The sequence below is a fragment of the Pleurodeles waltl genome, chromosome 11 (assembly GCF_031143425.1).
Source record: "Pleurodeles waltl isolate 20211129_DDA chromosome 11, aPleWal1.hap1.20221129, whole genome shotgun sequence".
Classification (NCBI taxonomy): domain Eukaryota; kingdom Metazoa; phylum Chordata; class Amphibia; order Caudata; family Salamandridae; genus Pleurodeles; species Pleurodeles waltl.
Genome location: NC_090450.1, coordinates 971180994 through 971204664, shown reverse-complemented (window position 1 = coordinate 971204664; position 23671 = coordinate 971180994). Strand labels below are relative to the sequence as shown.

At 44.4% G+C, this 23671-nt stretch overlaps 1 long non-coding RNA gene across 1 annotated transcript in view; it reads left to right on the top strand.

Annotated features, from left to right (window-relative positions):
• LOC138265341 (uncharacterized) overlaps positions 1–18772 on the top strand; it is a 73744-nt gene extending 54972 nt beyond the window's left edge. The window contains exons 2-3 of the long non-coding RNA XR_011199344.1: positions 17982–18097; positions 18389–18772. This is a non-coding gene — a long non-coding RNA (uncharacterized lncRNA). The remainder of the gene's footprint in view (positions 1–17981; positions 18098–18388) is intronic.
• Positions 18773–23671: the final 4899 nt, after the last annotated feature.

The following is a 23671-nucleotide window of genomic DNA, read 5'->3' as shown; positions in this document are numbered from 1 at the left end:
TCAGTGTGAATGTGAGAAATCTTTATCGAAAATAATATTGTGACGTATCCATCTTTTGAAGACTCTGTTTCAGGAAACGAGTAATTAGCCTGACTCACTAAGAGTCACAATGGGTCATACATGGATTTAAAGGCTTGCAGTGTTTCTTGGGGTGTATTTCAGCACCAATATCATCTGGAATGGCTTGAGGATTAAAAATGCACAAACATATTTTAAGTGTGAACTGCAGTATGTTGCTTATATCACTGAATGCTGCATCATATAATAAATGAGCCAGTGGTCCTTTCCAGTACCACACTGGATAATTGTAGTTACAGGTAAGTAACTTGTTTTCTTATCCAGTATTGGATCTTTCATAAATTCACATGCTTGAATCTGAATAGCCAGCAGTACTCCTAATAAACGTTATGCCCGCCGTGGATGGTGGGTGCGAGCACTGACATCCTCTAAAATATACTACCCAATAATATGCTTATCAATCTTGTTCTATGTGCATAAAACAAATATATATATATAACAAAACTGCATACCAATTATAGAGTACTGCATTTAGGATTATGTCTACACATTAAAGGAAAGATCTCACCTTAATGAAAAAGATGACGTAGAACCGCCTGTCCAACAAGGGAATCAGTTCTTTGAGACGATTCCAAACAGTAGTGCTGCGCAAAAGAGTGTGTAGTCTTCCACGTTGCAGCCTGACATATCTTATCCAAAGTAATGCCTTGAAACAAAGCAGCCGATGTGGAGACTGCTCTTGTGGAGTGCGCTCTCGGGTGCTTAGTCAATGGTTTTCCCGCTTTTATGTGGCAAAACTGAATGGTGGATGCAATCCAACCGGGCTAAGGCAGCCTTAGTGACCCCTGCCCCTTGCCGTCCTTGAGCATAAGATACTAGCAGCCTATCTGTCTTCCGAAGCTGCTTAGTACGCGGAAGGTCACATTTCAGGCATCTCTTGATGTCTAATGAATGCAGAGTCTTTTCTGCGAATGTTGACGGATTCGGGAAAAAAGTTCTTAATATTAATGGCTTGTTCAGGTGAAAGGATGAGAGCACCTTAGGAATGTACCTCAGGTTAGTCCTAAGAAGAACAAAGTCATCTGAAAAGATAAGAAAGGGTTCCTTAATGGTAAAGGCCTGTATATCACTGACTCTTCTGGTGGATGTAAGAGCAAGTAGAGTTGCCACCTTCCATGTGATGTAATTGAGCTCCACTCTGTGAGTAGGTTCAAACGGGGCTTTCATTAGCTGAGACAGAATTATATTCAGATGCCACTCTGGGGGAGGTGGATGCACCAGGGGAAAATTGCGAGAGGCCCTTCATGAACTGTTTAATAATTCTGGTGAGGGTATATCCGCTGAGCGTATATAAGAAGCTAGAGCTGCTAAATGGATCTTAACGGATGCGTGACATAGCCCAGTCTTTGAAAGGGTGAGAAGGTATGAGAGAATTTGCTCCGGCTCAATCTTTAACGGATGGAAATTGTTCTGCAGGCACCAGACACAAAGGGGGTTATTACAACTTTGGAGGAGGTGTTAATCCGTCCCAAAAGTGATGGTAAAGTGACGGATGTACCACCAGCCGTATTACGAGTTCCATAGGATATAATGGACTCGTAATACGGCTGGTGGTATATCCGTCACTTTACCGTCACTTTTGGGATGGATTAACACTTCCTTCAAAGTTGTAATAACCCCCAAAGTCTCTTCCATTTGAGTCTGTACATCTTGTTTGTACTGTCCGCTCGTGCTCTGGACAAAATCAGTTTGCATACCTCATCAATGTTCATACCCTGGAACTCTTGGAACTCAGGAGCCATGCGTGCAATTGCAGAGATGCTGGATCCGGATGAAGAATCTGACCTTGACTCTTCGTGAGGAGGTTGTACTTGCAGGGAAGAAACAAGGGATTGGTCACTGACAGGAGCAGCATACTACCTGGGCCACCTGGGCGCTACGAGTATGATCTTGCAACCCTCCAACTTCATCTTCCTCAAGGGTCTGGGAATCAATGGGATGGGGGGAAAAGCGTATGCAAAGATCCCGGACCATCTCATCGAAAGAGCATTCCCCCACGACCTCGGCAGTGGGTATCGACTGGAGTAGAATAGGCATTTGGCGTTCTGATTGGGGGCAAATAAATACAGGGTCGGCCGTCCCCAGCATAGAAAGAAGCTGTCCAGTACCTTCTGGTCGAGTTCCCATTCGTGGCAGTTGTCGTCCATCTTGCTGAGAGAGTCCGCCAGGACGTTGCTGACACCTGGCAGGTTCTCCACTCTGAAGCAAATGTTGTGCAGCGTGAGCCAATCCCAAAGAGCTTGAGCTTCTCTTGAGAGGGAGAGAGATCTTGTTCCTCCATGTTTGTTGATAAAGAACATGCTTGTTGTGTTGTCTGTACGGACCAACACCGATGACCCTGCAATCCGTGGAAGGAACACCTTGAGCGTGAGAAAAATTGCTTTGAATTCCAACAGATTTATTTGCATTCTTCTCTGCGCGTCTGACCATCTTCCCTGAATGCGCATGACCTCCCCAACCGTCCAATGAAGCGTCCGTTGTGATAATGAAGTCTGTCATTGGAGTGAAGAAGGTCGGTCCTTGAGAAAGATGGTTGCCTTGAGACCACCATTGCAATGTCTCTACTATTCTCGGTGTAACCTTTGTGAAATCCTTGGAGGACCCTTGGGATTGGGTCCATTGCAGCTGTAACTCTTCTTGCAAAGGTCTCATTTTCAACCTTGCCAGATGGACTAGGACAATGGATGAGGAGATCATACCTAGAAGAGACTTGAACAGCCGTACTGAAACAGACCTACTTCTTGAGATTCTGACAGCCAAGTTGGCTAGTTTCTGCTGCCGTGCCTGAGTGAGGTACGCTTTGCTCTTGATGGTGTTGAGTTCTGCACACAAAAAGACTATCCTGCATGTGGGAAGAGTGACTGATTTCTGGAAATTCACAGTTAGCCCCAAACTGTGAAATAGTTCTAGGCAGACGTTGGTAGCCTTGGACGCTAGCTGTGATGTTGGAGCTTTTATCAGCCAGTCGTCCAGATATGGGAAGACCTGAAAACCCCTGTTGCGGAGAAAGCCAGCTACTGGGGCAAGACATTTAATGAAAATTAGTGGTGCTGACTTCAAGCCGAATGGGAGGACCTTGAATTGATAATGGGCACCAGCCACAGTGAAGCGGAGATATTTGCCATGCTTTACATGTATCGGTATGCGGAAATAAGAATCCTGGAGATCTATTGTTGTCATGTAATCTCCAGGTTTCAAAAGGTGCAGGAAATCCGACAGCGTGATCATACGAAAGGATTGTTTCAGTAGAAACTTCTTCAACTTCCTGAGGTCTAGGATTGGCCTCCATTCCCCTGACCTCTTCCTTGTTAGAAAGAACCGGGAATAGAACCCAAGTCCTCTGTGCTGAACTGGAACCTCCTCTATCTCTCCCTTGGCAAGCATCAGGAAAACCTCCTGCTGAATCAAGTGAAGATGAAGCGGTTTGGATCTCCTGGTGAATGGTGTGGTGTTTTTTGTATAAATTTCAGCATATGACCTCGAGCCACTATAACCTGCACCCATTTGTCCGATGTTACGTTTTTTCAATTCTGGAGGTAATTGGAGATGTTCTCTCCCACTTCATGGCACTGTGAATACTGTGGAAGCGTAGCCGGTGCCTGACAAGAATCATTGTTTTCGAGGCTGATCCTGGGTTTGGGAACTCGCTTTCTCCTTCCTCCCTGTCTGGCGTATGAGGTGGTGAATGGTTGCCTATATTGCTGCTGATAGGTTGGTCTATACTGAGGCTGTTGATACCGCCTGTGGTAAGAACCTCGAACTGCTGAAAAACCCCTACCTCTTGCACCCCGAAAGGGCTGCTTTCGGTACTGCAAAGTACCTAGTGAACGAGCAGTGTCAGCCTTCATGGCCTGTAATGCGTTGTCTACGTGTTTACCAAAGGGAGACTCTCCGTCGCACGGCATGTCTAGAATTCTGGACTGTACCTCTGGTCTGAAAGAGGTTGCTTTTAACAAACCATGGCGGAGTAATACAGCCGCACCCGCCAGCTGGCGAAAACCCGTGGAAGCTATATCCAGGGCGCAGTCAATAATTTCCTCAGACGCACGCTCTCCTTCCTGAAGGATCTTTCGTGCCTCCGACTGTTTGCTCTCCGGAATGAGATCCATGAAAGCATTCATATCCGACCACATCTGACGATCATAGCGACCCAAAATCGCCAGGGAATTTGCTGCACGAACAGTTATGGCCGACATGGACAAGAATCTCTTGCCCACATTATCCAATCTTCTTCCTTCCCTATCAGGAGGAGCAGATATAAGCGCTGACGGGTTCTTAGAACGCCTTTGGGCAGCTTGGGAGATCACAGAGTCTAGTCTTGCATGGCCGGTCAAACATGCCAGAGAGTCCTGTGTCACCTTATACTTTTTTTCGGGCTTCTGTGGAAATGGTGGAACAGTTGCCGGGTTCTGCATGATCTTGATCCCCTCACTCCAAATGAAGTTTATGATAGAGATAGCCCTCACAGACTTTCTTGCTTGTTCCTTAAAGTCATGGAGGAAGCATTTCGACTGTGAGACCGACGCTGGCAAGCGAAAACGTGTGGCCGCCCTATCCATCAAGTTGTGGAAACCACCTATATCCTCCGGTGGAGAATCTGAAGGACGAGGAGGTGGTGGAGAAAGAGTAGGGGCTAGATAGTCGCCCCATTCCTCACTAGGATGCTGTGGGGTTGAAATTTCACCTTCTTCTTCACCCCCAGACGTCGAAACCTTATCTCTAGGGGGAACGGTTAACGTAGACTGTGGAGTCATCCTAGGAGTTGCTGGAGGTGGAGGTATACTCCTTGGTGTAACAGGAGAGGTTGGAAGAGGCAGTTGTTCCTCCGCTGCAGCTGAGAACATCCTCTTAAAATCCTGCAACATTGACTGCAAGTCCTAAATCAAGGAGGCAGGCATCTGTACAGTGTCTCTTGGTTGAGGTGGAGGTTCATAATAGCGTCCCTGATGAGAGTAATAAGGCTGGTATTGATCGTACTCATCATCATCATCCTCCTGATACTTAACATGCAACTGGGATGGGCTGTGTGCATCACCAAATGGGCCCTCAGCACACTCTTCCCAATCCAGCAAATGACTAGACAGCAAGGTTGTCACTTTACTTGGTGAAGTATCCTGAGGATATAGTAGACCTAGACATTGCTGTGATCCTAACTGTAGTGCGAAGATCAGGAGACCCGGAAGAAATAGGAATAACATCCTGGCTCATAGCTACTATTGGCATCGTCGATGGTGTCGATGACAATGGTCCCATGGACTGAACTGATGCCGTGGACGATTTTTCCATCCACGACGGTCTCGTCGACGGTGGTGTCATCAGAGGTGGCCCGTCAACGGTGATGTAGCCGACGGTACTCTCGTCGGCGGTGTTGCAGTCGACGGTATTTTCATCAACGATGTCGTCAATGACGATGTTCTCGACGAAGATGGTGTCAACGTTACCTTCAGCGACGAAGTCTTTTCGCCTTTGTCGATGGTGGTCTAATTGAAGGAATAGGAGCTTTTACCACGGATGTCGACGTAGTCGTAGTTGACGACTGTCTCGTCGACGAGGTGGTGGAGACGGTGGATGTGAAAGACGTCGTCATTGTCACTGTCATCAACGGTGGTGTCGTCATTGTCGACTTAAGCTTCAAAGATACCTTTCTAGAGGTGGAAGGCTCAGATGAAGGAGAACGGTGTGATTACTCCTTCTTTCGACGAGGAGTGGATGGTTCAGACGAAATTGAGCCTTGTATGCCTGTAGCACCTTCTTTATGATGCATTTTTTGTCGCTTCCTGGATCTTTCAGCCTGTCCCAGGTCCTCAAATCTGGACCTTTTATGTGGCCTTTCTGACTCACTCTCCTCACCTGAAGTACAGGATTTTGCCTGTAACCATGTTAAGAGTCTACCCTCTCTGTCTCTGAGGGTTTTTGCAGAGAAAGTGCAGCATATCTTGCAGTCTTTCACTTGGTGTTCTGGATATAAGCAGTATAAGCAGTTTTTATGTGGATAATCCACATGCAGCCTTTTCTTGCCACAGGTCTTACAAGGGCAGAAAAGGCCTTTCCTAGAAGAATCTGACATTTTCTGAAGTTTTCTGAGAGAAATTCTTCCTGAAGAAGTAGAAAACTGAAACTTATTGAAGTACACTGTTCCATAAAGGAGGAAAAATGCAGAAGTACACAGGGCTAATGATAGTCAGTAGATTAGGAGAGCCCTCACACACCCAATAGGATGTCAAGCTTCATCACTGGGCAACCTCCTCGTCAGACCGGGACTGCAATGCCTAACGGGACACACCTTTGTGGGGATGATGGTACTTAGCCGGAGATCGTCTACCAAATTTGGTCAGATCTATGATGAATTCTAACTATCGGTGTATGTAGGAGAGAGGAAGTGAAAGTTAAAATTGTCTCAGAACCATAACTATCATATTTAATAGTTCAGAATTAGGTTGAAGGCCAAGATTAAAAGAAAAACGGGGAGTGCTAATAGAGATAATGCTCAGCTGCGCTCCAATGGAGGAAACTAGGTAGTGTCCCAGATCCTGTGATACTAGGTCAACATGTTTCACGTCTAAGTGGTCCCTAATGATACAATGACGATTCTTTAGGACCGCTACTACTACTTCTCCTATACTTATACAAAAACAAAGAAAAATGAGTGCTGGTCGGTCACTTACTTATGTAGACTGCACAGTCGTAGTCAGTTTGGTCGCCCTGTGAAAAGGTGAAGACAAAGGTTCGTTTGCATAACAATTATAGTGCACAGTGAAAAAACAGTGACTGAACCAGTCCCAAGAGTGGTAGATGAAAAAAACACACAGTTGGCTTACCATCCCATCATAGAGTACGGGCTTCCTAGGAATACGCAAGCCACACAACCAAAAATGTCATACTAGACAAAGAGACAGGAATAAAGCACATAATCCAAGAATGCTGGTTGCACATTAATACTGACCACCAACATATATTGTGGTAAAAATACCATAGTTATCAAAAATAAATCAAGCTGATCTTCTGAAGATAGTAACAATACCTACACAGTTGTGAGCAGTACTTAAGTCTTGTCCTAGTGTTAAGCAGAGGAGGCAGGTATTGGAAACAACTTGAATCCCAACACAGTTAGAAAACCAGCTCTGGTAATCTAATCGAGTCAAAAGCTATGTCCATACAGCGCCCGTAATCCAGAAAAGAGCACTGAGATGCGCACGATCAGTCATAAAAAAGAGAGGGTACTCACAATTTGCCGCTTCTTGGTGTACGCGAAGACCTACCCGGGGCTGCAGCTCCTGAAAACAATGAGGATGCGCGGTCACCGCGTTGAAAAAGGAAGCGCCGCAGTCCAGCGCAGCAAACCAGGAAGTGTTTCAAAATGCCGGTAGGGCAAACGTTGGCGGGACGTGGCCCGATCATCGGAGCCTGGAGGAGGAAAAAGAAAAAGAAAAAGGACTTCAAGATCGGCGCTGTTTTGCAGCCATCTTGGAAATAAAGTCCTATTCAGGATAAAGCTGAAAATAAAGAGAGGAAAACAATCGAGGCAAAATTTCCCCTCATCTCAAAATGCTCAAAGGATGGTATAAGTCAATGTGGGAGACCTTATGAGTCTCCTGGCTAGACAAGGTTAGAGTGAACGTAGAAAAACAATTTTTATGTTCAAGGGAAATGAGTATAGATGTTCATAATTAGTGTCATGTAACGCTAGTAGGGCCTGGCTCGAAGGAGGAAAGTAGTTAATAAACAAAGTCTGAAAACAACGTAGTGAAGGTACTCTGGATTCTAGAGGCTTGGATGTAGTTCGACAAGTTAATATGAAGATTTTTGCGTCAAAATGAAAAAATGACTCCCAATAACAAGGTCAGGGGAAATGGAGGACCAATGATGTGTGGGGGTGCAGTCAAGGGGTTAAGGTACACCAAGGAATGTCGTCCTTCAAACCCACAGCATATGTCTTCAATCTGAATACCCAGCGTTGCTCAATCCTAAATAAGGTTGAAGGGTCATTGTTGGCGAGGTTCGGGGCTTGTAAGACACCCCACCATAAATCGTAAGGGCCATAATGTGCTTCCAAAAAGTGAGCACTCAATTTGGTGGTGATATGGGCACATCTGATATAACTACGATGTTCATTGATCCTATGTTTCACCGGCCTCGTGGTCATACCAATGTATCGCAAATCACAGGGACAATTGATCATATAGATACAGTGTTATGTATTACAGTTGGTACGCCTGTTAAGGTACCAAGTTCCAATGTGTTCCAGATCCAATTTGTCCAATCGCTTCGTAAGGGGGCAGACATTACATGTGCCACAGAGGTGGTGGCCAGTAACCGGAGGAAGGTTCCATAAAGTAGTCTGCAAGGGCGGATCTTGTTTCACGCGGGGACGAGTATAATCCACCAAATCCTTAATGTTGGTAGTCCTTTTAAACGCAAACAAAGGCTTTGGGATTTGTGTGCCACTACTCTGTAGAATTGCCCAACGTTTGTGGATCAATTTTTTTATAGTATTGGACAAAGGGGTGTAACTGGAAACACATGTCAAGCGAGTATCTGGTTCTTTGACTGTAGATGTCAACAGTGCGTCCCTGTGGTTATTGCGGGCCCTTTTGTAGGCAGGGTTGATGACACCCAAAGGGTAGTGTCTTTTCTGGAGTTTGTCCTTAAGGTCATGTGCCTGAGTCTCAAATGATCGTATCGAGCTACAATTGCGGCATAGTCTCAGGAACTGGCCAAAAGGGAGATTGTCACGTAGGGCCTTGGGATGGTGGCTGTCATAAAGTAATAGGCTATTATGGTCGGTACATTTCTGGTAAGTATCAGTAATAAGTTTGCCATTGTCAATTTTGATCAGTAGATCCAAAAAGGAGACCTGGTCTGGTGAGGTGTGAGCAGAGAATCTCAGAAAAGGGTCAAGAGTATTGACCCAGTTAGTGAAGGTGTCCTCATCTTCAAGAGTCCCCTGCCAGACAATCAGAATGTCATCAATGTACCTCCGCCATAGCTTAATCCTATCATGAAAAGGATTAGAGGTAGGTAAAATAAACATTTTTTTGAAATCGTACATGTAAAGGCACGCTAAACTTGGAGCAAATGTACTGCCCATGGATGTACCTCAGATTTGGTGATAGAGAGAATCCTCAAACCAAAAGAAATTCTTTGTCATAGTTAGTGTGGCACACTACATAATGAATTGTACTGGAGTAGGTGAGGTCCAAGGAGATTGGAGGAGAGCAGACGCCACTACTCGCAGAGTGGTTTCCTGGGGGGTGTTGGTATATAAAGCCTCTACGTCCAGAGTGATCAAGGCCTGGACCTCTGTAGTAGAGTTGATGGATTCAATCAAATTAAGGATGTCTTTGGTGTCTTTTAAGAAAGTACTGGAACCCTTCACCAAAGGTTGAAGAAAATGGCCACAAAAAATGGAAAGAGGTTCTAGAAGGGAACCAATTCCTGAAACTATAGGGCGTCCTGGCGGAGGAGATTTTCCCTTATGTATTTTAGGAAGACAATAAAAATAGGGAGTCCGAGGGTGGGTGGTATCAAGAAATTCGGCTTCTCTTGAAGAGATCCATGCATTATTACGAGCCTCTTCGATCATACTCCTGATTTGTATTTGTAAACTCTCGGTAGGGTCACGTGAAAGAGGGGCGTAATAGGTGGTATCGCTCAAGAAGCGAAGACATTCCTGTCTATAGTCAGTGGTGTTCATAATGACTATGGCTCTCTCTTTGTCAGCTGGTTTGATCACAATCAATTGATCTGCTGCTAGATCTTTCAAGGCTTTCCTTTCTGATGCAGACATGTTAATGAAAGGACGTTTAGGATGGATTTTGTCGAGGTCAGATAGGACAGCTTTCTCAAAGGTGAGGACTTCACAAAGGAGAGAGAGATTGAGATAGAGGGACAAAAGTAGACGGTTTCTTTAGACCAGAATCATCAGTCGTGGGGTTCATAGGTTGATCCTTGAAGAAAAAATGTAAGCCAATTTTCCTAAAAAATTGGGAAAGTTCACAGTGTAACCGAAATACATTTTCAGATGGTGTAGGGACGAAGCCTAGGCCTCTATTGAGGACTTTAGATTCATGTTGGGTGAGTGGTCTGCATGATAACTTGACAACTAGGTCCTCGGTGGGAGATTCTTGCCCTGACTCCGGGTGACCATTTGGGGTTCCTCCCTGCCCCAGTGGACTCGTCAGCCTCTTCCTCTCCTTCTGCCTCTTCCTCTGCCCTGGCCACAGCCTAAAAAAGGTACTTAGGGCACCATTGGGTGAGGATGGAAAAAGGGATATGGGGGTTGCCAAAAGAATGGTTGATTGGTCAGATATTGTGGGGGATTGAAAAAAGTCTGTCGCATGTTGTCATTCGTACTCCACCCATCGGATGAGGAGCTACTGCTGTAGTTCCGAGTTTTTCATATGAAGAGGTGGAGTCATCCGAGGATCAAGACTGAACATCAGCATCAAAATCCTCTTTGATGTAGGGGTAAACCTTTCCTCGTTCAAACGTCTTAATATCTTTCTGTAGCTTTGAAATTTTCTGTTGGGTTAGAAATTCTTTAGTCTCATTGAGTTCAGAATTGATCTCAAGGAGAAGACTCTTAAATGCACATAAAGTGACTGTTGTCTTAAGGGTCCTCTCAACCAAATTGATCTGGACGGTGATTGACTCGGCTAACCGTTTGGAAGTGTTGATGATAAGGACTAACCAGTCCCTAGTACATTTCCACGCAATCTGGGCCCAGTCCTTCCTAAAGGTCAAGTCCTGTAGGAAGATCCTGGGCATATTAGAAACCAAAAGCCCATTAGGGGCAATGTTGGCTCTCAAGTATTCGGTCATAATTGTACTGTGCATGATGGTTTTGATCAAGTCACGTTTCAGGGAAGCTAATCTGTCCCAATCTTCTTCGAGACTACCGGCAGGACCCGAACTGTCATTGTTAAGGATGGAGGAGGCCTGTAATATAGCAGACAATACCTCATCATCATAACTAAGACCTTGGAAGTCATCCATGGTCAAAAAATAGGTAGGAAAATCAAAAGCTGCTCCAAATGGGCAGTAGGGAAAGTCCCACAGCAAAGCTGCTGTACTAGATACTTACAATCAAGGAGGGGACAGGGAGATTATTGGTCTAGTGTACACTCTCCCAAATACGGCTAATGAAACTTATTGAAGTACACTGTTCCATAAAGGAGGAAAAATGCAGAAGTACACAGGGCTAATGATAGTCAGTAGATTAGGAGAGCCCTCACACACCCAATAGGATGTCAGGCTTCATCACTGGGCAACCTCCTCGTCAGAAGGGCACTGCAATGCCTGACGGGCCACACCTTTGTGGGGGCGATGGTACTTAGCCAGAGATCCTCTGCCAAATTTGGTCAGATCTATGATGGATACTGACTATCGGTGTATGTAGGAGAGAGGAAGAAGTGGGGGACGCGGGACGCGCTATCTGTTTGTTTGACTCTCCTCACCTGGGGCCGAGCACCGAAGCCAAAGGGCAGGAGCCCTTTAAATTCTTTCATTGCGCTCCCGCTCGCGGGGACGCGGGACGCGCTATCTGTTTGTTTGACTCTCCTCACCTGGGGCCGAGCACCGGAGCCAAAGGGCGGGAGCCCTTTAAATTCTTTCATTGCGCTCCCGCTCGCGGGGACGCGGGACGCGCTATCTGTTTGTTTGACTCTCCTCACCTGGGGCCGAGCACCGGAGCCAAAGGGCAGGAGCCCTTTAAATTCTTTCATTGCGCTCCCGCTCGCGGGACGCGCGCAGGCGCGCCCGGGCAAAGCCCAGGCCAAGGGCGGGCCCGTCCGTGCCCGTCAGAGGCCGAAGGAGGCCGGGCTGGGCCACCCCTCTTGGCCCTAAGGCACGGCAACTGCCCCTTCTGCATAGGGAAGCACCCCAAACTCTTCTTTGTATCGTGACATAGTATCATTCTCCAATGGGGAAGCGTAAGGCAAAAGACAGCCCGACTTCAGGCTCTGGCAAATCCAAAATACTTAAAACCAACAAGGCTATGTTACCCCACACTAGTTGTGTTGCCAAGGAAATAGACGATCTAATAGAAGAGGTAGAACAGATTCTAAACAACAAGGAGAAGCCTAGACGAAAGTGCCAAAAATTTGGCACGCTTATTTCATTTCTAACTCCTAGTTTACATACTGTAGCCAATTCACATTCTGTTGCCTCACCTCACCAGCCATCCCAACAGTCGCTGGCTTGTCAAGACCCCACTGCCCTTCCTACATCCTATTCTGAATTAGATGCACCTAGAGCTTACACACCACACCCTACAATTTCATGCTCCAATCGTTTTTCTCCGCTGGCATCCATTGATCTGGCCAACCAGCAATCAGCCTCCCCGACTTTGCCATGCACAGCGAGTCCTCCTCCACAAAATGATCTGTTCACATTGGTATGTAGCCTTAAGGCTGAAGTTGGTGAGTTGAGAGCATTATTGTTTGAAATTACCACCCTTCTTAAAAACAAACATTCTTCCCCTATCAGCGAGCTTAATCTAAACCTTTTGCCTACCAAGCATCCACCTGCAAAAGGCGTCTTATCAAACGGGCCCCTTCTGCCGCTAGCTTGTGTTGCAGGCCCCATAGACGATCAGGGTCCCGTAAAACAGCTTATGCCCTCTTTTGGAAGAATCACTCCTCTCCTTCCCAATGCTCCTTTTAAATGGGACATTACCAAAGCCTCACACCACAACCATAAACCAACTAACAATAACTACATATACATGTGCAACGTCCCACCCTTGCCTCCAAACGTGAGAGAAGACAAAGCCTCACTAGCAAACAAGGTCTCGCACTGGGTGAGACACACCAGGGGCTGCGGTTCAATCATCCATGATGACATTGTATCTGTTGAACGATCTAATGGTTCCCCTGGTCTCTTTGGTCCTAGTGACTTTATAACACTCAGTCTTAAAAGTCCCCATTTGGTAGCAGGCCTCTTGGAAATGGAAGCACGGACCACAAGCAGGAAGTCCTCAGCAATTATTCTTTCAGCTAGCTGTCCTATTGCTAGCCATATGCGTCCGAATTCCTCCATTAGATCAGCCAATTTGGTCCCGAATCACTCTACAACTATTCAAGACACAAGACCAATAGGCCTTCAGGCTCAGAGAGATCTATTCCCTGATCTGGCCCCCAAGACCTGTTCCGGTCCTGTTTCAAGGGCCCAATTAACACATGATCCTGGGGCTACTTCGGACATTGATTGACTATGTTTCACTAATTCTTGCCCAGTTACAGCAGCTATGAATTTTCCATCCAATTCACCTAGCCCAGGCTTTTTTCTTTTACCGGACTCACAACCTGGAACTACTACTATTAATAAAGCCACAAGTTCACCTAAGGCGAACCCTGTTGCCAGCTACGCCCAAGTTGACACTACCACGAACTTAAATATCTTTAGTGCCCAGGACACAGCAAAATTCTTGTCCTGGAATGTGGCTGGCATCAACAGCAAACTTGTTGACTCTGAGTGGGGGGCATTCGTCGGAAACTTTAATGTCTGCATGCTCCAGGAAACATGGGCAACACATTGCACATATAAACAAGGGTATAGTTCTTTTTTCAAACCTGCTAAGCCATCTTCAGCTGGCAGGGCGGCAGGGGGTCTAATTACATGGGTTAAATCTACAGAGGGGAGAGGTTCAAAGGAGATATATGTGGATTCTCATGATATTTTGGCTGTTGCCATCTACCCAGCCTCAGGCTCTCCTGTCCTTTGTGTAAACATTTACAGTAGACCGGGACCCTCCAATCACCGCTCTCCCACTATCGAGCTATTGAATACCTTAATCTCAGACCTCCGTCTTAAATACCATATTATAATAGCTGGTGACTTTAATGTTCTACTTGAACTTAATGCAGACCACATAGAGGTCATGCAGCCCGAAGATAGTGTATGGAATATCCCTTCTCCTGTGATTTCTCATTCCATCCAGCAAAACTTACATAAATCATGTGTCAGGGCCACACAGATAGTGGATCTTATGATATCCCATGGCCTTCGTTTGGGTAATGGCCACTTTCCAGCGGACATTCCGGCCAGATCAACCTTTTTCAGGGGCTCATACAGCAACAAATTGGATTACATTCTTTTCGACTTAAGAGTTTGGCATTACATTCTAGACCTAGAGGTGGGCACTCCCCATACTAGTGATCATGCTCCCCTCCAGATCACATACAAGAGACCTCTCTTAGCAGGGGTCTCACTTCCCCCTGTCTCCTCTACTGTTATGGAGCTGTCTAGCAACAGGCGTACAGTCAGGTGGGACTTCTTTGTGCAATCAAACAAGCTTCAAGGAAATTTGCGTGCCCTAACCTCTTCCCATCAGTTATTTGATTCCAATCTTATTTTGGCTCCATTAGAAATACTGCCTCTTCATCTGGACCTCTTCGTTACTTTGAAAGAGCTGTTTACTAAACGTCCTAGGCCATTGACTATCTCTTGTACTCGACCACACACTAAATGGTTTAATAAGAGGTGTAGGGAGGCCAAAAATACTTTGGCCATCGCGCTAAGGACTAAGGATAGATCAGGTATCATCAATGCTAGACGCCATTATGCCTCTACTTGTAATAAAAGTAAACTCGAGTATGAAGAGGGGCTATGGAGCAATCTACTTGAGGCAGCTACCGTCCATGACTCCAAACGGTTCTGGCTTCTAGTTTCCTGCGGTGATCAGAACCGAGCACCTCACCTGGAGTCTTATATCCCTCCTGATATTTGGCTCTCCTACTTTAAGGAATTGTATGGACCATCGCTGGCCAGCCATATTCCTGACATAATCTCGGGGGAGCTAACAACCTTTGATGAGCCCACGTCCTTTTTGCCTCCTTTTTCATTGAATGAAACTGTGTCGGCCATCGCAGCCCAGAAAGTAGCGAAAGCCCCTGGGTTGGATGGGATTCCCTCTGATATGTTTAAAGTGGACCAGAGTATCTGGGGCCCATATATCAACAGACTTTCTAATGCCATCTTGATTACCAGAATTTATCCTGACTCACGGAAAGAGGCAATCATAGTGCCTATCCACAAGAAAGGAGAGAGGAAGAATCCGGGTAATTATAGACCTATCAGCCTCCTCGACAACCTCCCAAAAAATTTTTGTTATCAGTTGTTGAGCAGGCTCAATAAGTGGCTAGTTGAAAACCAAATCTTAAATCACCTTCAAGCGGGCTTCAGAGAAAAAATTAGTACAATAGATCAGATATTCCGTTTTACTTCTATTAAATGGAAAGTCGTCGATGTTGACTTAGGCCACCTATATGTAGCATTTCTCGACCTAAAATCGGCCTTCGATCTAGTACCCCGCCACAAACTGTGAGAAGTTTTGTCTAAAACAGGAGTCCCGCGCTCTATCTTAAATATTATCAGAGATCTCTATACTGGCAACTATGGAAGAATTAGATGGGGCCCACAAGGTGAATTAACAGAAAAATGTCTTACTGCTCGAGGTGTAAGACAAGGTTGTGTGCTCGCCCCTACCTTAGTCCTCCTTTTCATAAACGCATGCATCCCTTATCTTATGGAGTGCTCAAACGACTCTCCTAAATTAGGAGGGCAGAAGATTCCCTGCCTTCTTTTTGCCAATGACACCCTGCTGGTATCTCAAACAGCTACAGGCCTTTCAACCCTGCTCTCAAGATTCATGGATTTTTGCAATGATTATGGCCTTGAAATTAACCGATCAAAAACTAAGTGCATGGTGTTTGGCGATAGGAAAGGCAGAATGCGACGACCTATTCACTTAGAGGGTGCCGCGTTGGAAAGAGTCAGTGACTTTGATTATTTAGGCCTGAAATTAGAAGACTCGCACAAGTGGCAGTGCCACATCCAGAAGGCAACTCTACGATTGCAACAGCGAGCGAGTGGCATTGTAAGATTCGCAGCTAGATCTCCCAGCTTTGCCATGACGCCCGCAGTGGAAATCTATAAACTACAAGCAAGAGGGGGAGCAATTTATGGAGCTGAATTGTGGGGCCACTGTTGCCTAGATGACTTGATAAAAGTGGAAAACTCTTTTTTAAGGTCATTGCTAAGAGTTCCTTCCAGCACCCCACTGCTTCCAATACGAATGGACTTAAATCTCCCTTCCATCAGTCAGATTGTTGCACTTAAGCCCCTGCTGTATTGGATTCGCTTATGGTCATCAGATTCCCTCGTTCACTATAGATGTGCGTTAGTTAACTTAATGGCCAATAACACCAGCTCCAAAATCAAGTGGTGTGTATATGTAGAACGGACCCTCTCGCTTCTTGGCTTGGGGTCTTATTGGAAGGAACCATTATCCATTCCAAAGAACGCAACCCAGATTTTAAAGGATGCATTCTGGCTCCATGTCCAACTTTCTCAACTGTCTGCCGTCTCGCCATCATCCATGACGGAAAATTTTCTATATTTTAAATGCCATTATGAATTTGCCCAATATATGGATATAGTATCTTCTCTGTTCGCTCGTGCACTATATATTAGATTCAGGGTGGGCTCTCTCCCTTTGTGTTCCCTTATACATAAATGGTCTAATTTTAGTTGTTCTTCTAAGATGTGTCCGATGGGCTGTGCCAGAGAAGAATCAGTAACTCACATTCTCTTCCAATGCCCCGCATACCGTAAACAAAGAGCCCGTTGGATTATTCCTCTATGTAGGATAATGGGTTTTAAAAACTGTTCGCTAGCTCTGAGAATTTTTAAATCTGATTTATCGGTTTTAGTGGTCTGTTGTCTGTCAAAATATTTAGATTCAATCTGGCGTATCAGACTGAACACGCTCAAAAAAGCAGAGGGAAATTTAACAACGAATGTGGGGAGCAACAATTGATTAATCTATTATTGTATGCACCTACTATTCTAACTGGTTTAGACGTATTCCCCATCTGCTGTTTTTATTTTATTTTGTTCTTAGATATTTTTAAATAGAAATTTCTTTTTTATCTGATATGGTTTTGCCAGGCTTGTATTTTTATTTTTTTTAACATCCACAATGTGTTTTTATGTAAAACTATAAGGTGCGATTTTTCAGTAGGGAATTGCTTATGTTTAAATATTTTTCTCCTTTTTTTTTCCTTTCCTTTTTAACCTTTTATGACTAAAACTGTCTATCATGTAATTTGTTGTTCTTTTTTTATGTGATGTGCTTTTATGGTATTTATATTTACCGAAATAAAGCTAATAATAATAATGAAGAAGTGAAAGTTAAAATTGGCTCAGAACCATAACCATCATATTTATTAGTTCAGAATTAGGTTAAGGCCAAGATTAAAAGAAAAATGGGGAGTGATAATAGAGATAATGCTCAGCTGCGCTCCAACGGAGGAAACTAGGTAGTGTCCCAGATCCTGTGATACTAGGTCAACATGTTTCGAGTCTAAGTGGTCACTAATGATCCAATGACGCTTCTTCGGGACCGCTACTACTACTTCTCCTATACTCATACAAAAACAAAGAAAAATAAGTGCTGGTCGGTAGGTTTGGGTCCTTTTCACAAAAGGACAGAGATAGGCTATATGAGTCATTTGGATTAGCATTATAGCCTATGGAAAAAAATGTTGGTGCTTATTGCTTTTCATGTACCGTGGGACTCCCACTTCGACGATGGGGATGATTCAAGCATGTGAATTTATGAAAGATCCAATACTGGTTAACTAACATTTCAGTAAGTAAATATATTGTTTACTGTGGGAAAATGACCATAAGGTCTGAAGGCAAGAGATGTAATCAGGAGTACTGGCCAAACGTTGGTAATGATATTAAATAAAGTTAGTGGTAGGTATTAGAGGGAGACAGGAGTTCGAGTTCGAGTTATGACAGGTAGAGGGAGAGGGAAGGTGAGTAGATGGTGCGAGTGTTGAGAGACCAGGTGCCTGTTCAATAGCGACAGATACTCTTCTGCTCTCTCTTTACAGCAAAGTTGACCACCCATCTGCGACCGGCACCACGAAGAGGAGAATCGCTACCATATCCAAGTGATGCTGAGATGGGCCGCTACTCTGGCGGAAGTTCCATCGGCCAATCAACAATGGTAAATGACCGGGTGATTGCCGGCAAGTTTCTCCTCCTGTAAAGTTTGACAAACAAGACTATGTTAAAACATATGTACATACTATTTTCAGAATAGCAAGGGAAAACATATGGCTAAGCCTCCTGAGCCATTTGCTAATGCACCAATTCAAGTATTGTTAGTTTTATTGAGCAGAAGATGTGGTTGTTAAAGCATGATCTAGTTTTGTTTCAGATTTGGAACAGGTCTTTAGTGCTATAGATCTTTTGTACTATAGCTATTGTTTTCAACAAGCTTTCTCGATCATCACAGAGCCACAGGAGATTACAGCTCCCAGACATCTGCTGCGCTTCTGAACGCCATGACTCCAGTGCACTGTGCCATGGAAAGCCTTCTTGATGAATGAAGCCACATTTCAGAATGAAGCCCTCAGGACTCTCTCAGCAGTTAAAGAAGGAACATATATTAAGCCTCTTTGACAACACCTGTTCCAACCAAGATATCATGCCAGCATCAATAGCATTCCTTGTGTGGCTCTATTGCCCTCTACTGTGTACGCTGTCTTACACAATTTATGGAATGTAATAATACTGCCTCATGTATGGTTAGAGCTTCATGACTTACAGTATTTATTATTTGACAGGGGTGTCTGAATTTATCCTTTTTTTCACTTATTGTTTTTTGTTCACATTTATCCAGAGGGTGCGAAAAATGAAGTTGCAACAACAATATTTCAACATAAACTTCAGCTATTTTCTGTTTTCATGAATAAAAGGAAATAAAGAAACATATCTGTTTTCGGTCTATATTGATGTGTAAAATAATAAAAACGAAGAGCAGGAAGTCTTGTGTAGAATCCATCTTCCTGAGCTAGGCATCTATCAGCAGCACTAGGTAACTCTCCTGTTTGTCATGTAACCCCCATGTTTTGCAAAGGGGTTCCCTGATCTCCATGGCTAAGTGCTTGATAAAAATGCACCTGAATTAAAATTATAAAGTTAGTATAACACTTTATTTAAAATATCCTCAATAGCACAAGAAGCCGATTCAGTGCACATTTTAAATTTTAAGTAAGTTTCCTACAACCCTAATAAGGCTGCAGCCCAGTTTAACTTGTTCTGCCAGAGGCGTCCTACCTTTGGAAGAAATCTCTTCAGTTACTTCTAACACATAGGATGCCTTACTTTCTTATTGGGCAGAGAAGGCATTCCAAAAGAGCCCACCCCTCTCTCTCGAATAATGTTCCCATATACGAATGGAGATAAAGGGCCTTATTATGATACTGGCGGTGCGAGGACAGGCGGACTGCCGCATTACTACCGCCATCCCCTCCCAGGATCTTTGATCCCGACGGGCTGATGGAGGGTGGCGGTTGTAATCAGCCAGGGGGGTTCTGAAATCAGCGCCACCCTGATGATTATAACCTTTTTCTACTCCAGCCTTTTCATGGCGGTACCACCGCTATGAAAATCCTGGCAGAGAACAGGTGCAGGGGACCACGGGGGGTCTCTGCACTGCCCATGCCCATGGCATGGGTAGTGCAGGGATCCCCCTTCCCAGCACCCTCGAAATGCGCACTACTGAGCAGACAGTGCTAATTTCAAGGGTGTTTGTGCCCCCTGCATGTTCATTTATGAGCCGGAAACATTGCTGCTGCCACTTTCCCACTGGACTGACCAATGGAATCCATGGTTTCCGCCGGTCAGCCTAGTGGGAAAGTCATAATGGGGCTGCCGGGGAGGTCACCAGCAGGGCGGCGACCACCTCCTCTGGAGTTTGGCGGACAGGGTTCCTGACTACCAAACTTGTAATCGGCCCCAAAATTGGGAGAGAGGTTATAAGAGTGCTAGGTTGATCCAAGCTGGACATGTCTTCACTCCCTTAGCTCCAGATACTGCACACCATGGTTACAGGGGCACAAGGTTTAAAGCATCATGGTTTGATCTCTACGATAACACGTGCAGCCAGTGCAGCAATACCTTGAAGGGGGTGATGGATTTAAAGAGCCACAGATTAAGGTAACCCTAAATGCTGTGTGTTGAATCAGATGCCACCATTGCACATCCAGAAGGTGGTCACATAGAGGGGTATTTACAGATTTAGCAATGTCCTATGCCCTAGGCACCTTGTACACTACCCACTCCCATTATTTGCTTGTCCAAATATTAATACATTTGGGACCTGATTACGAGTTCAGCAGACTGGCCCATTAGGACTTTCCCGCTGGGCTGATGGGTGGAAAATAAGGTTTCCGCCCGTCAGCCAGTGGGAAAGTGACAGTAGCATTGTCGCTGGTTCGTAACTAAGCCTGTAGCAATGCTGCAGCCCGCAGGAGGCACCAGCACCTTCGCAATAATCACTGTCTGCACAACAGACAGTGAGCATTGCGAGGGTATTGGGCAAGGGGACCCCTGCACTGCCCATGCCAAGTGCATGGGCAGCGCAAGACCCCCCCTGGGGCCCACTGTACCTGTTCTCTGCCAGCCTTTTCATGGTGGTAATACCTCCATTAAAAGGATGGCGGAGGACAAGGTGGTAATCAGCAGGGCAAAGCTGATTGCAACCTGCACCTGCCGCGATCACCGTTCCCGGCTGAGATCGTGGTACACTGGCAGTCTGACCAATAGGCTCCTGAACACCACCGTGAGCCTGGCGGTCTAGTGATCGCCAAACTCGTAATCAGGCCCGTAATCCGTTGGTTTGGTGCAGGCCAGAGTATTGACTGTGCCCCTTGAAATCAAGCCAGCTTTGCTCTGGAAGTTATAGTGTGGATGCAAGTGGGTGGGCGAGCTGTTATGTGTGACTTGTTTTTTTCTTATCCTGTAAACTTTAAGTATGTTTGGCTCACCAATTTCACTTCAATGTTGTTTTTCACATGATGGAGCACTTTTAAATTAATTGATATGTGCGGCCTGCCTTATTTTTTTATATATACGTCAGTAAAAATAAAGTTATGTTTGTGAAAATGTCTTGAGAAACTAAACACTGACTTTTCTCTAGAGAGCGCAACACAGCTTACCACTGACCACTTCAAAGCACATGCCGTTGGAAGACAGAATATGCACTGCTGTAATACACATCAACGCTCAAACAAAAGTTTAGCAGAAGAGGGACAAATTAAGTAATTGTTACACAAAACCAATAATAACTCCTGGTTCGGAGGAATAAAACTATTTTCCTTATTTATTATATTTGTAAATATACACACACGTATCAAGGTCAGAGTCAGACTTCCTACCTACACACAAAAGACACTACAGTGGATTAGAATACACTGATATGTACATATTTACAATCATCCCAAACATGTAAAACATATAATCCATACAATATAACTACATATGTGCCCTACTCCAACGATTTCTAGAAAAGTCACAACACAAAATATCATAAACGAAGTGATCAACAATTATATGGTGCCCAAGGATCTTGCACCCAGCTGTATACTGCCTTTATTTTCTTTATCCAAGGCAGTAAGAAGTGCTAAATAGGTTTCTTTTGGAATCAATTGATTATTTGATCCGACTCCTTGGACCCCATGGAAATATGTCGACGCGTTTCGGCCTGACAACTATAGGCCTCATCAGGACTGTCGGAGAACACTGGCAACACTTTTCTTTTAATTATAGGGGGTGTACGAGCTTCGAATGCTAACTAATGGCGCCCTTCATTTACACACCGGCGTCTGTGAAGTCATTTCACCTTGTTCTGAAACCATCAAAAAATATCCAGCGTATGAAGATCTAATTAAGTCTAGAAATTGCTCTCTGCACGAGCTGCACAACCTCTAGGATGCAGGAGTTATAGAGGTTGTGCAGCTCGTGCAGAGAGCAATTTCTAGACTTAATTAGATCTTTATACGCTGGATATTTTTTGATGGTTTCAGAACAAGGTGAAATGACTTCACAGACGCCGGTGTGTAAACGAAGGGTGCTATTAGTTAGCATTCGAAGCTCGTACACCCCCTATAATTAAAAGAAAAGTGTTGCCAGTGTTCTCCAAAAGTCCTGATGAGGCCTATAGTTGTCAGGCCGAAACGCGTCGACATATTTCCAATGGGTCCAAGGAGTCGGATCAAATAATCAATTGATTCCAAAAGAAACCTATTTAGCACTTCTTACTGCCTTGCATAAAGAAAATTAAGGCAGTATACAGCTGGGTGCAAGATCCTTGGGCACCATATAATTGTTGATCACTTCGTTTATGATATTTTGTGTTGTGACTTTTCTAGAAATCGTTGGAGTAGGGCACATATGTAGTTATATTGTATGGATTATATGTTTTACATGTTTGGGATGATTGTAAATATGTACATATAAGTGTATTCTAATCCACTGTAGTGTCTTTTGTGTGTAGGTAGGAAGTCTGACTCTGACCTTGATACGTGTGTGTATATTTACAAATATAATAAATAAGGAAAATAGTTTTATTCCTCCGAACCAGGAGTTATTATTGGTTTCGTGTAATAATTACTTAATTTGTCCCTCTTCTGCTAAACTTTTGTTTGAGCATTGTTTAATTAGTATCCTACGCAGTTGAGGGTGATAGGATACTCCCCTTTTTTTGGTTAGATTGTAATACACATCAACAGCACAGCCTGAAAATAAAACAAGCATTCACCAATCCAATAGGTTTCACTTTTGTTTAGTGCAAGTGCGCAAACAGACAACATCAAGGCAAACTGATAAAGATCATACTAACATGCAAGGGTAAAGGAAACAACATAGACGTCCACACATACAAATCAACACACATGGAGATACTTACTCGGACAGGCCTATAGACACCTATGTACAGAGATATCCAGAAATGCTGTTGCTCACTGCTGCAGTTCCCTCTTTCAGTAGGATGTGAAACATCTGTCCATATCCATTTAGAAATGAACATTTGGAAAATCTTTCTCTTTTCGAGGCCAACCAACTTCAGGATATTCACTTCGATTTTCATCACCTGTGTGTACCAAATAGATTAGATGTTGAGAAGACATCTTGGTTCTTCTGCTTAGCTTTCAATGTCTTGAAAGTAAGCAAAAACAAGAAGATCATGACAGTAACCATGAGCAAGCATGTCAGTTGCATCTGCTGCTGCCCCGCAAACTGGACATGGTATCAAGTTTAACAAAAGGAGATGGATCCACTACCAGTTGCTCTCCCATTTGATCATATCAAGAAATTCTAACTAAGTAATGCTTGAGGGGTCATGAGGGGAAACGGGAGAAAGGAAGAAAAAAACACAGATCGGTCATCAGCATGAGCAAGTCCAGTTATATAGATTTTGTGTACCAAGTCTTCGCAATCCTGGGTAGCACATTAAGAAAAAGGTAACATAATGGTAATAACGAATATTAATGGATTATTTATCTATTGTGCAAGACGGATTTCATTACTTAAACTCCAAGACAGATGTAGTTTAGACCAGCTTTCATACCAACCAGGAACTGGCAGAGAAACAATGGACTCCTAGGAGTTGTTAGTTTGAAACAAGGTGCAACCATCAGAAAGTATACACAAAAACATACATTGAGAAAGTACTCTGATTAAAGACCCAAGGGAACCAAAAGGCGAGCAAGCCAAAAAAGTGAAGGCCCGTGAGGCC